At 33.5% G+C, this 15,000-nt stretch overlaps 1 protein-coding gene and 1 long non-coding RNA gene across 8 annotated transcripts in view; one reads left to right on the top strand and one right to left on the bottom strand.

Moving 5' to 3' along the window:
* LOC144976946 (uncharacterized) overlaps positions 1–15,000 on the top strand; it is an 81,450-nt gene that overhangs the window by 50,340 nt on the left and 16,110 nt on the right. The window lies entirely within an intron of this gene.
* The window catches only part of LOC144976947 (uncharacterized), a 31,881-nt gene that overhangs the window by 6,580 nt on the left and 10,301 nt on the right, over positions 1–15,000 (bottom strand). For 2 of the 7 annotated variants that reach the window (XR_013646199.1, XR_013646198.1), the window contains exons 2-4: positions 13,014–13,079; positions 7,455–7,554; positions 5,505–5,539 (exon numbers count right to left, since the gene is read on the bottom strand). This is a non-coding gene — a long non-coding RNA (uncharacterized LOC144976947). Of the gene's footprint in view, positions 1–3,967; positions 4,268–5,504; positions 5,540–7,454; positions 7,555–13,013; positions 13,080–15,000 lie in introns of those variants that run through there. The other 5 variants (XR_013646204.1, XR_013646202.1, XR_013646205.1 and 2 more) reach the window with 3 other exon arrangements.

The raw sequence follows: 15,000 nt of genomic DNA, 5'->3' as shown, positions 1-15,000 counted from the left end.
AATTACGGATTTTGATTTCCAAGCAATTTAGTCGCATTGTTACAGAAAATATTGTTTTGTTACTTTAGTTACGACAATTTTAATGAGAAAGAAAATTCTGTTAAAATTTTAAAATTATAAACACTACCGCTAAGTTTCCCCGCCCATGATAGCTAAGTCAATCGCTAAATCGTAATGGTGGTCGTCAAAAAAAACAAATTTTATTTTAAGTATTGTAACATTTTTAATGGTTTAGTACGTTATTACTGAAATGTTACCATTTTAACATTTATTACTGATGAATATTGTGTTGGTTACTGATTTTGAAATTTTCATGTATGCAGGTATGCCATTGAGTAGAATTGGGTAATGTTTGTAAAGACATCACCCACGGTGGGGACCGACATTTTCAATCTATCACTGCCTATAGCCATTGAGTAAAAATGGGTAATGTTTGTAAAGACATCGCCCTGAGTGTGGACCCACATTTTCAATCTATCACTTCCTATAGCCATTTAGTAGAAATGGGTAATGTTTGTAAAGACATCACCCAGAGTGTGGACCCACATTTTCAATCTATCACCGTCTATAGCCATTTAGTAGAAATGGGTAATGTTTGTAAAGACATCGCCCTGAGTGGGGACCCACATTTTCAATCTATCACTGCCTATAGCCAAGCACTTATCTGGCCCCGCGGTTTTTTGCACAGCTTGTGACCGTAAAATTAGGAAATATTTTCTGATTAGCATTGGAACTGTAAAATATGCACGTTTTGAAAATTTTTGACAAATTCTTTGATTCTTTTTATTTTTATTTTTAATTTTTTTTTTTTTTTTTTTTTTGCTAAATTTGCGTTCCCCGTGGTGATGAAGATTTTTATTGTAATTTTTTTTTCTCAAATTTGACTGTCTATTTCCATATCAGCATAATTCCTGGCAAAATTTGCCATTTTTTTTGTCCCATAATTTTGCATAATTTTGAGTTTGAGATTGAGTAATACCGTGGAGATGTTTTATTACATAGGATGCATTTAGTTAGTTTTTAGGTTTGATACAACATATGTAGAAACCTGCAAATTTTGGCAACATTTACTTATTTTCTGCAAAATTCATCATTTTATTTGCAAAATTTTGAAATATTCTTTTTTAAAAAACCGCGGGGTCAGACTTATTTACCATTGAGTAGAAATGGACAAATTTGGGTAAAGGGTAATGTTTATAAAGACATCACCCAGAGTGGGGACCCACATTTTTAATCTATCACTGCACTTACTTGGAAGGTCCTGGGTTCGAGCCTCGCTTCGCACATAGTTAAGTCCTTGGAGAAAGCTCTTTACTCACATTCTCTCACCGTACTCATGTGTAAAATGAGTACCTGGTCGTTAACAATGTTGTCTCTGTCCGAAAAAATGTAATATCGCCTAACAGGCATCATGCCCGGTCCTAAATGTTAAATGTTACTGTTGGTCAGCGCTTTGAGCATATTTAGTGGATATCGCGCTATAAAAAGCTTTTTTTTATATATAAATTTTTCAATCTGGAGGACACATTTGGGGGCTGGTCTTAGTCACCCAATCCACGGTTACAAAAAGGTTATGATTATGAGCTTATATAAAAGTAGAGTTTCTATTTTTAATCGCATATAATATCTTTGTAATGTCTTTCCATTGTGGGCAGGGGGGTACATACTGTGTCTTCTATCCCCTTATATCTGTTTTCCAAGACGCTTTCTGTCTTTGTCTTGGAATGAGATTACTTGGTTTTGTCCTGGCCCTGGCCCGGGTCCTGGCTGGGAGGGAAACAGTCGAATGCATAGTTATTGTTTTGAGAGATGATATTTTTTTCCTTGTAAATCATCTCTCTGTTATGTATTATTATATTTATTTTTAATGTATAATGTAAGCATCTGAGTGTATTCCTCCTTGTTGGGTTTTGTGCTCGTGTCCGGATGAGACTTATAGGTGATCTCAAGCTAAGTACATTGATGGTATGCTCTTGGAATCTACATCTGATCCCTATTTGTTCCCAATTCCCCTTTGTCTTACTCTCTCTTGGGTGCTTTAATTGTAATTCTAGAACTTTCGACTATCCCATTTTCTTCCTTTTTACTGGTGCTGATATGACCTTAATGTTTTAGATAAAGGTTCTGTTTCTCTTCTGACATTGTTAGACCTTTCGGCGGCGTTTGATACTATTGATCACGGTATTCTCATTAAACGACTTAATATAACATTTGGCTTGTCTGGGACTGTCTTGCAGTGGTTTGAATCTTATTTAGATGGCAGAAAGCAACAGGTTATGATTTTAGATAAACTTTCTCGTCAACATACATTGTCTTTTGGTGTTCCTCAAGGCTCTGTTTTGGGTCCAATTCTTTTTGTTTTGTATACTTCTCCATTATCTAATGTCATCACTGGTCATGGGCTGCGCTATCATCTCTATGCAGATGATACGCAACTTTATGCTACTGATAAAACTAAAAATCTCGAAAATATTGTGAAACGTGTGGAAGAATGTGTGACGGATGTGAAAGAGTGGATGGATGCAAACAAGTTGAAAATGAATGAGTCAAAAACAGAAGTGATGATTGTGGGAAATAGAGGGCTGTTGAAGGTGAATGATGGTCTTGAGGTGTTGATTGGGGGTGAAAAGATCAAAGTTTCAAAGACTGTGAAAAATTTGGGTGTCTATTTTGATTCAGAAATGAAAATGTCAGCTCACATTTCTGCTCTCTGTAAATCTTTATACTTTCAATTGAAGAAAATCAGTTCGATCCGTCAGTATATTGCAATTGGAACATGTAAAACATTGGTTGTTTCCCTCATTTTTTCGAAACTAGACTATTGTAACTCGCTGCTTGTCAACTTGCCTCAGGCTTCTATTAAACAATTGCAACTACTGCAAAACAGTGCTGCAAGATTAGTTTTTGGCAAAAAAAAATTTGATCATGCAACCCCTTTGTTGGCCTCTCTCCACTGGTTGCCCATTGAAAAGCGCACATATTACAAAGCAGCGTGTCTTGTTTATAAGTGTTTGGCTGGTATAGCACCGGCATATCTCACAGATCACGTGGTCATGTGTAAATTTGAAAACTACACTTTAAGATCATGTAATGACCAAACGAAAATTTCGGAAAAAAGATCAAGAACAAAATTTGGTGATAGATCGTTTGCTTGTTTCGGCCCCAAGATTTGGAATGAACTACCACGTGGTCTGAGGGAGTGCAAGTCTTTACCTACTTTTAAAAAGAATCTCAAGACACATTTTTACTGTATTTGTTTTTCTTGACTCTATATGAATCCTTGATTTGGCTATGAATTGTTATTGTTGTTATTATTTTATTTTTTTTATTTTTTCACTTAAAATTGATATTTATATTGTAAAGTGCCCAGAGCTTGTGTTTTACACGAGAATGAGCGCTATATAAATGTGTATTATTATTATTATTATTATTATAATGTGTTGCAAGCGCCGTAAAACCCTTAAAAACAAAAAAAAAACAATTGTAATGTCTTTCACATATCATTAATTTGGAGAAACGGAGATCGGGAATTTCATTGTGAAGGATGTGTTCCAAGCGTCTTAAAACCTCAGATGAAACAAAATATAAACAAAGAACAAAGAATGGCCAACCAAAAATTCAAATAGAAAATAGAGTGCTTTGCGTTTCTACCCCTTTACTGGGCTCACTTACAGTTACAGTTAATATATTTTTTAGATTAAATCGATGGTGATGATTATTTTTAAAAAAATGCAAAGTCTTTGACATGTTGTTATACAATGTTTTCAGTAAGATAACCATCATTATTATCATCATCATCATCATCATCATCATCATCATGGTTGTCATCATGATCATCACTGCCATTGCTATTTCAACGGAAATCATCCACTTTTTAAAGAAATGAACAAATTAAAAAAAAAAAAGAGAATGAAACAACAAATACTCTGCACTCAGGGGTGCTAGAAAACAATAACACAAAGGCACCTTTTCATACGTAGCATTTTATTTTACAGAAATTCGAACAAATCAAAAGATCTCATGACATGAATGCAAAAACAGAAAAGACGTTTCTTCTAACTTTGACACACAGAACATTGACACAGTACTACGTAAACACGGTGACAGGTACATCGTCACTGTTTCAAAAACACACAGTTTAGCTGACGTAAGGTTGGTACAGCCATGACGTCATTCTATGTGAGTCTGTGACTTTAGATTGCATCTTTGATAAGGTCAACAACGACTCCAGATAAGATAGGGCCTACTTAAAAGGAAACCGAAGAACCTGTTTTGAATAAAAATACAAGAGTAAAAAATAGTTTAAGTCATATAGTTGTCGGCAACAGTATTTGATAATAGAAAATTACATATTATTATACGAATATTTATATTTCTAACTTCCACGGGTCTCTCTTTCTCAATGGACTCTCCCAGTACCTTAATTATTTTCTATGCAGCCCATATGAATCCAAATGTCAAATTCAGACAGTAAAGGACGCGTGAACTTGAACATTTATTTATGACAATATCCACTAAACATCCTCAAATCGCTTTACAAAGGGTTACTAGCCAACAGTTGTTCACGTAAACTACACGATTTATATAATGATACAGTGAACATGTAGCCTACTTGATGCTGTAATAGTCAAAAAATAATTTGCATCCCAAACATTATTGAATTAAACCAAAAAAAAAAAATATACTATCGAAAATGGTACAGAAAAAAAAAAATTGTTTTAGTGGGCTATAATAGGGAAGAATTATAATAAAGTCCTTGCTAATGACAAAGAGAGGCAGGCGGAGATGGTGAAACTCTTAGGATAAGGATATAAGTATTGCTAAATAGAGGGTGGTGATGATAAGGGGGAAGAGTATTCATGGCAAGAAATGAGTTAGTAGATGTAGGGGTGAAGGTGTTGAGAATACTGATCGGTGGGGAAGAGGAAGAGTCACAGAGCGAGCGGTATCAAGAAAACAGAAGCAAGAGGATACTATGATGATTATAAAGATTGTTTGAACTTTTATAAAGATAGTACGCACTTGGCTAAAAAGTTCACAACATTTCCATCCGGAAGTATACTGGACCAACACACAAAACTGTGTGTAACTATGAACGTTTATAGTCAGGTAAATACAATTTAGTGAGAGTTACTCATCAATGCGCATGGCAAAAAAAAACAAAAAAACAATAACAATTCTATACTCAGTTATGGGGTCTTAAAAAAACTTAGTTTGTATTTCCTATCACTTCAATTCTATTCTGAGTTATGGGGTCTCAAAAACTCAAAGTGTGTATTTCCTATCATTTCAATTCTATACTCAGTTAATGGGGTCCGATTCACCCTGACATTATCCCGCTTTGAGCAGACGGGTCACGATTATTTCAAACGTTCCAATGTATAAAATGATTACATATTAAAATCAATAACATTGTAGCTAAGCATCGTATTTATTTTTCAAAGAAAAACAAACAAAAACAAAAAACCAGAAGGAATTAAACGATAAAATTATGTTTTACTCACATGGTTGATGTAGTTGTTGGTTGGTGGAGGTTGTCCTGAAAACAAAGTGGTATGAAGGCAAGGTCGTGGATAGCTGTTCACAGCGAATGATGATTTTAATGTACACGACACGCTTTATATAGTGATGCGATGGATATATGAACAACAGTGGACTTTTAAAAGGAGAACTTTGCACCAAAAATCTCTTCCAAAGGAAAAGTAAACTACTCGCTTTATAATTATAATGGTGATGTAATGGACATTAACTTTCTTAACGCTGTCGAATCAACGAACAATATTGGATTTTTAAATATTATCTATACTAATATTAAGGACAACGTTGCACCAAAACTGTATTCCTGAGGAAAAGTAAAACACATGCTTTATATGTAAGTGATGTGATGGACAAGCAATTGACGCGTTTAGAAATGTATTCCAGGGGAAGCTGAAAGGTAAGAATAGAAAGATGTAATGATCTTGGGTGAGGAACGAAATAGAATAATGAGTTTAGCCCGACGTGTACATAAACTTTTATATAGAGCAATATCCACTTAATGTGCTCAAAGTGCTTTACAAGGAGTCCCTGACCAACAGCAACATGTAACATGTAGAACGAGACATGACACCTGTTAGGCGGTATTACAATTTTTTGCCGACAGAGACAACGCTGTTAACGGCCAGGTACTTTTACACATGAGTACGGTGAGAGAATGTGAGTAAAGAGCCTTTTCCAAGGACTCAACTATGCGCCGAGCGAGGCTCAAACTCAGGATCGTCCGATCCGAAAGCGACCGTCATACCACTAGACCACATAGCCCGACGTGTACATATATGCAGGTCTGACATCCGAATCAACGTTTGGGCCTAATTTAAAATTGTAATGAATTTGGTTACCAGACCTGCAAATAAGTGCATTTTGGTTTAGCCTTTAATTGACAATACAACTTATTTTATCCAGCAGAATTTTTCATTTTTATTTTCTTTTCTTATCCGTTTTTTTTTAAATTATTAATTAAATTAGATGTGATTTGTAATCAATGAAGATCATAGTCACAACAGTTGTTGTTGCCATTATTAGTATTGTCTGTTGATGTTTTCATTCACTGTTCATTGTTATTTTTACTATTTTTATTATGATAATGATAACGATGGTGGTAGTGATGATTATGATGATGGCAGTGACGGTAGCGATAATAATATTATTATTATTGTTATTGTTGTTGTTATTAGTATTATTATTATTAGTGGTAATAGAGGTGCTAGTAGTAGTGGTGGTAGTAGTAGTAGTAGTAGCAGTCGTGGTAGTGATAGTAGCGGTGGTGGTAGTAACAGTAGTAGTGGTATTAGTAGTAATAGTAGTAGTAGTAGTAGTTGTTGTTGTTGTAGATGTAGTAGTCGTAATAGTAGTAGTAGTAGTGGAGTAGTAGTAGTAGTGGTAGTAGTAGCAGCAGCAATAATGTAACTCTTGCTATAAATATGTTTCATGATTAATATAAATCATATGTTAACAAATCTCATTGTACAGTGTAAAAAATCATTATCGTCATGCTGTATCTTATGCTGATTCATAAAATGTGATTTATTTGAGTTGTACCAAGGACTTTTTTTTAAATTATTAATTTTTAATCAACCTATTAATTAAATCTTTAGATGATTTCATATTATTATTATCACCATTATAATTATTATCATTATTATTATTATTATTATTATTATTATTATTATTATTATTATTGTTATTGTTTGCCTTGCTTTATTATTGATTTTACTTACTTGATTGGTTGATGAAGATATTATATTCTTGTATGAGTTATATTGGCAATTGCCTAGAAATAAACTTTTGAATCTTGAATCTATCACCACCCCTTGTGGACAATTGTCAGCTATGTAACTCTCCCTCCCACCCCCCCCCCCCCCCTCCACTCTCTGGGTGGGGTTCCCTACCTCCACAGTGGGCAGGGAGGTACTTACCGTGTCTTCTATCCCCTTATATCTGTTTTCCAACTTGCTTTCTGTCTTTGTCTTGGTGTGAGATTGCTCGGTTTTTTCCCGACCCTGGCCGGAGTCCAAGCTTGGAGGGAAACAGTCAAATGCATAGTTATTGTTTTGGGAGATGATATTTTTTCCTTGTAAATCATCTCTCTGTTATGTGTTATTGTATTTGTTATTTTTAATGTATAATGCAAGCATTTGAGTGTATTCCTCTTTGTTGGATTTTGTGCGTGTGTCTGGATGAGACTTATAGGTGATCTCAAACTAAGTGCATTGGTGGTATGCTCTTGGAATCTACATCTGATCCCTATTTGTTCCCAGTTCCCCTATGTCTTACTTTTTCTTGGGTGCTTTAATTGTAATTCTAGAACTTTTTACTATCCCATTTTCTTCCTTTTTACTGGCGCTGATATAACCTAAATGTGTTGCAAGCACCGTAAAACCCTTAAAAAAACAAAAAAAAAACCCCAAAAAAAACAAAACCCTCCACTCCCCCCTCATTCCACAATACAATGAATCCACGATAAAACTCTCTCTCTCTCTCTCTCTCTCTCTCTCTCTCTCTCTCTCTCTCTCTCTCTCTCTCTCTCTCTCTCTCCCCCTCTCTCTCTCTCTCTCTCTCCCTTAGTGTTTGTCTCTCTCATATATCTATCTATATATCTTTCTATCCATCATTAGGTCTGCCTCTGTTTATCTATCTCTTCGTTTATCTTTTTAATTGTTTGCTAACGGCAATTCATTAAATTTTGAAGGCTTTACTTTTCTGCTTTTAAAAAGAAAAGGAAAAAAAAACAAAACATGTTTATCTTACGACAATCTATGATGAGGAAACCGTTGTTCGGAACAGAGTAATTTATTTAAAGAACGTAAAAACTTAGCTAAGTTCTATAATTGTATTAATAAAGAAAGATAGCGGCCTAGTCTCAATCATTGCAGTTAGACCATGAACGTAAAAGAACGGTGGAGACTGTCTACCCAGCAGTGAATGGGTAGCTGGGTCTGTTAGATCTGGCGAAAAGTACTTTGCAATAGACTGGCGTCTAGATAATAATGTAAAATAGGAATAAAAAAAACAAATCAAAACAAACTCTTGCTATACTTTTGGTCCAGATGCTGAGGACAAAATATTAACAATCCCTTTTCCTTTCACTCCCTAACATTGACCTGACCCGCTCCATCAATCTTCGCGCGCGCGCGCGCGCACACACACACACACACAAATACACACACACATACACACACACACACACACACACACCCACTTGGATAGTGTGATAGCACTATTTTCATGTTTTGAGGCAACAGGCCGTCTCCGCTCTCAATTCCACTTAGCGGTTTTACTGCCATCAACTGCAGGACGGTTCCCATCGTTTTAGTGATTATTCCTCACTAAATTATATCAATTAGACTATAAACGTTCAAGGTTACACTTACACACAGTTTCGTGTGTTGGTACGTAATATCCAATTGGCTGATGTTGTGAGTATTTTACCTAAATGCGTAGCATCAATTTATAGTAGCTCATACAAAAATAAATGGCCAAATGGAAAGAAAAAATGAGTTTTTCTCATTGTAGGTCATTGCGGCTATGTGGTCTACTGGTATGACACTCGCTTTCGGATCGGAAGGTCCTGGGTTCGAGCCTCGCGCTCGGCGCATAGTTGAGTCCTTGGAAAAGGTTATTTACTCACATTCTCGCACCGTACTCAGGTGTAAAATGAGTAGCTGGCCGTTAACAGCGTTGTCTATGTCCGAAAAATTGGAATATCGCCTAACAGGCGTTATGTCCCGTCCTACATGTTAAATGTTGCTGTTGACCAGGGACCCCCTGTAAAGCGCGTTGAGCACGTTTAGTGGATATTGCTCTATATAAAAGATCAATTTTTTAAAATGCCACAAGGTTAGTTCACGATACGGCCATCTGTTAATAAAAAAAGCAATTATTCATTCTTCCCGATGATTTCCTTCCACGGGAATTGATTATTGGTGCAAGGTTTTCTCAAATAAATTAAATACGACTCGGATCAAAACCGTATTGCGTCGGGTGGGAAAATATGGAGGAACGTAATTTAAAATCCCGACATAATACCGTTTTGAGGTAGTAGGTCCAGGGACGGCTGGTAATAATGGGCAGGGTGGGCAAATACCAGCCTGTTTTTTCAAGTTATATGCTGTATTACCAGGTCTGAAATAATCAAATTTAAATTAGATAATTTAAAAAGTTACTACTTAAACTTTATACTTCGTACTGAAATCAATTTGTGTGTATTTTTAATAGATTGCGAATCACCATGCATCCCGTAATGCATAAACCAGGATACGCTCCTGTTCTTTTTTATCATCCCCCCCCCCCCCCCCCCCCCCCCCCCCCCCTCCGCCCACATCGTCATCTCATCGTTACGTCGCCTGACGGTGAACTAACTCCGATTTTTGCTGTCTGGCCTCTCTAGTACTAGGTCGGGCTAATTCAAATGAGCCCACCTTATTAACCAGTGAAAACTAAATCGAGATTTTGGCAAACGAACTTTTTCTTATTTATTGCCTTACTTGTGCTGGTACCATTGATGTAATGACTTTGGGAATGTTCCAGTATTGAATTAAATTTATTAATTTACTAATTTTATATCAATTTAGTATTAATTTGTGTTGTTTTTATATATTTGTTTATCCATTTAAACTTTTCTTTTTTTCTCGTTTTCTTTAGTGCTTCTCAAAACTCATTTATTTAAATTGTTTTCTTATTTGTTTTTTGTTGTTGTTGTTGTTGTTTTGGGGTGTTTTTTTGTTTTGTTTTTTAACAAATTAATTTGTTAGTTCTTTTTTTTTTAATTCTTAAAGTAATTACCGCTGTATTTTTATTGCCAGACAAAATAATTTTGCAAAACAATGCAATTTTCTATTGTATTCCGTCTAATAAAACAAAACACTTTTATTCAAAAGTCACGACTAAATAAATATATAAAATACAACCACCATTTTGGTTTTCTCAACAATTGAATTAGTATACGAGAAATACTCTTCTGAGAAAGGAGAGAGTTGAATTCTAAGTTAAAGAGGAAATACGGAAGGGTGGGCAGATTCCGTACTTGCCCGTCCTGAAGCTAATACATACATAAGATAGTTCGCGATGAAGAGGCGGGAAGCTCGGGTTGGTTGGGTGAGGAGTAAAGATAACACGGTCGTTATTGTTATAGTCTAACGAATGCTTGAGGAGAAATTGGTAACATTATTTTGTCTTAATTGTATTGTATGAAGTATTGGCGAAAGCCTAAGATTAAATAAACTGTGTTTTTGTTGGTCTTCTTTTGACTATGGAACTGATACTGATACTTGTCATAGCAGACCTGCCTACTTGAAATAGGAAAATAAAAATCGTAGTTTTTAGGGCTAATAAAATCGTAGATATTTTAACTACCCTTTAAAAAAATGACCGGAATTTCGTCTGTTTTGATAGATATCAAATTTTTAGAAACGAGAAAAAATGATTGGAAACGTAATAATGATGGTGATGGTGGTAGTGATAGTGGTAGCGGTGGTGGTAGTAGTAATGATGGTGGTGGTAGTAATGATGATGGTAATATTATTATTGTTATTATTATTATTATTATTATTATCATTATTATTATTATTATTATTATTATTATTATTATTATTATTATTATTATTATTATTATTATTATTATTATTATTATCATCATTATTATTATTGCTATTGTTATTATTATTATTATTATTATTATTATTATTATTATTATTATTATTATTATTATTATTATTATTATTATTATTATTATTGTACGTATTGGTGGTATTACTATTGTTGTATTTTTTGTGGTTATTAATGGTATCAGTTTATTGTTTGGTTCCATTTACCATTTTTTTCCACTTTCATGTATGTGGTCATCAAATTGTATGATTTATTGTCGAAAGCCTAAGATTGAATAAACTTTGTAATATTGTAATATCGTATGGTAACCATCATTGTCGACGACATCGTCGTTGTCATCATAATCATCATTATCATCATCATCATTATCATCATCATCATCATCATCATCATCATCATCATCATCATCATCATCATCATCTTCATCATTAACAACAACAACAATATTAACAACAAGTACTACAATAGCAATAAAAACAATATCAACATCATCATAAAATTTCCGTCATCGTCTCCAAAATATCATTCTAACCAACAGCACCACCAAAACCACTACCATAATTACATCCTCCTCCACCACCACCACCACCGCTACCACTATTCCAACCACTACCACCACCGGCACAATCATTCTAATAATCAAGACAGCAGTTAAATGCAATTTGAGCTCTGAATGAAACTCGAGTCATATCGCTGTTGTTGCTTCTCGATTAAAACTTTATGGTTACCACATACTACTGAAAACCAGTAATGTAACAGAAATATTAATCTCGCCGTTGAGGGATTAAAGCAAATCTTTAATTTTTCGAGTGAACGAAATGGACTTGTATTGTCAAGGTGTTGTCGCATTATGTCTCGTCGCTTTATTTTTTAGTTGTATTCTCTTTCGTGATTCATTTTTGATTACGTTTGGAATAATCAAAATCTACTGGTATTGTCATTTCATTATGAATGTGATTATTTGTGGTTGAAATATTATTTTTTAAAGGTGAAAAAAATAATAATTAAAAAAAATAATTAAAAAATAAATAAATAAATAAATAACTTTAAAAAAATAAAAAGATAAATTTAATATATATATATATATATATATATATATATATATATATATATATATATATATATATATATATATATATATATATATATATGACCTAATCATCTTTGCCCCACCACTGTAAATAGGCTAGAACCGCCACTGAGTAGGTCACATTTCTCATTGCATTTCTGGCCATAAAATAATTTGATATAGCGAGAATCCAATTATAACAACACTTTGTGAGTTCACTCACTTACACAGAATTTTCTTTCTCATTAAAATTGTCGTAACTAAAGTAACAAAACAATATTTTCTGTAACAATGCGACTAAATTGCTTGGAAATCAAAATCCGTAATTTTTCCTCCATTTCCTTAAATCGATAAGTATTATCAAATTTCTGTAAAAATTACGGATGATCGGTAATAGCAGGCAGTATGCAATGGTGAGTACTTGGCTATAGACAGTGATAGATTTACATGTAACGAAAAAAGGGGCTTACCGCCAAGTTTCAAGGCATGAAATGAAAATGTGGGTCCACATTCTGGTGATGTCTTTACAAACATTACCAATTTCTAATCAATGGTAAATGAGTACTTGGGTACAGACAGTGACAGATATACATATATTACAAAAAGGGCCTTACTGACAACTTTCAAGGCACGAAATGAAAATGTGGGTCAATATGGCCCTCTGGGTGGTATTGAAGCATTCTGAAGCATGTAAAAGTATGTAAAGCATGGTGAAACTGTAAATATGTACTTGAATCATGTAGGATATCAATTCTATTGATCCATTTGTAAGGAGAAATAAACATGTTTTATATTATGTTACCTGTTGTACTTGTCCATAGACAACTGACTTCATCTCATCTGTCAAATTCCGAGAATGAGAAAGACTCTGATGACAACAATGAGAGTAATAAAATATATTTGTAAAGTCTAATAATAATAATAATAATAATAATAATAATAATAATAATAATATAATAATAATAATAATTAATAATAATAATATTAATAATAATAATAATAATAATAATAATAATAATAACAATAATAATAATAATAATAATAATAATAATAATAATAATAATAATAATAATAATAATAATAATAATAATAATGAAAATAAGTGGGGACCGACATTATCAATCTATCACTGCCTATAGCCATTTAGTAGACCAGAGTGGGGACCCACATTTTCAATCTATCACTGCCTATAGCCATTTAGTAGACCAGAGTGGGGACCCACATTTTCAATCTATCACTGCCTATAGCCATTTAGTAGACCAGAGTGGGGACCCACATTTTCAATCTATCACTGCCTATAGCCAAGCACTTATCTGGCCCCGCGATTTTTTGCACAGCTTGTGGCCGTAAAATTAGGAAAAATTTTCTGATTAGCATTGCAACTGTAAAATATGCACGTTTTGAAAATTTTTGACAAATTCTTTTTTTTTTTTTTGTTTTTGTTTTTTTTTTTTTTTTTTTTTTTATTTTTTGTTGTTTTTTTTTTTTGCTAAATTTGCGTTCCCCGTGGTGATGAAGATTTTTGTTGTAATTTTTTTTTCCTCAAATTTGAGTGTCTATTTCCATATCAGCATAATTCCTGGCAAAATGTGCCATTTTTTTGTCCCATAATTTTGCATAATTTTGAGTTCGAAATTGAGTAATTCCGTGGAGATGTTTTATTACATAGGATGCATGTAGTTAGTTTTAAGGTTTGATACAACATATTTAGAAACTTGCAAAATTTTTGCATAATTTACTTATTTTCTTCTGCAAAATTTATCATTTTCTTTGCAAAATTTTAAAATATTTTTTTCAAAAAACCGCTTTTTCAGACTTATTTATCATTGAGTAGAAATGGAAAATTTTGGGTAAAGACATCAGACAGAGTGGTGACATTTTCAATCTATCAATGCCTATAGCCATTGTATTATTATTATTATTATTATTATTATTATTATTATTATTATTATTATTATTATTATTATTATTATTATTATTATTATTGTTCTGATTATTATAATCACTATCAATATTAGTATTGTTATATTTTTCAATGACCGATTAACCCAATCCGTTCCTATGTACACTCAAACTATAACGCATAGGGTTATAGCTCATCATATATATTACAGGAGGGAATTCCCCATCCTTACTCATATTTCTTGGCAATAATATTTTTTACTGTTCTTGATTATATTATTATTATTATTATTATTATTATTATTATTATTATTATTATTATTATTATTATTATTATTATTATTATTATTATTATCATTATTATTATTATTATTATTATTATTATTATTATTATTATTATTATTATTATCATTATTATTATTAGTGCGGAGGTGTCCCAAGCATGTTTAGGACCGCCGGTTCTACGGTCCCTGGGAAATGTGAACCGCAAGGACCGGTTCGAACCGGTTCGTTTTCGACATTGGCCAATCACAAGGCGTCATTGGGACCGTCATACGATAGGAACCGTTCCTGCAGTAGATGGCTGTAGAACCGCTAAGTGTAAGTGAGAGCGGAGAAGGCGTGTTGCCTCAAAACATGAAAAGTGCTATAACACTATCCAATAAACATGTGTATGTGTGTGTGTGTGTGTGTGTGTGTGTGTGTGTGTGTGTGTGCGAAGATTGATGGAGCGGGTCGTGTCAATGTTAGGGAGTGAAAGGAAAAGGGATTGTTAATATTTTGTGTCTGTGACATGCTGGACCAAAAGTATGGGGAGTGGGAAGAGTTTGTTTTGATTTTTTAATTTTTTTAATTTTTTTTTTTTTTTTTTTTGGGGGGGGGGGGGG

Source organism: Berghia stephanieae, chromosome 7 (assembly GCF_034508935.2).
Source record: "Berghia stephanieae isolate SIO BIC M18660-M18661 chromosome 7, UCSD_Bste_1.3, whole genome shotgun sequence".
Classification (NCBI taxonomy): Eukaryota; Metazoa; Mollusca; class Gastropoda; order Nudibranchia; family Aeolidiidae; genus Berghia; species Berghia stephanieae.
This window is presented reverse-complemented; position numbering and strand designations above follow the sequence as displayed.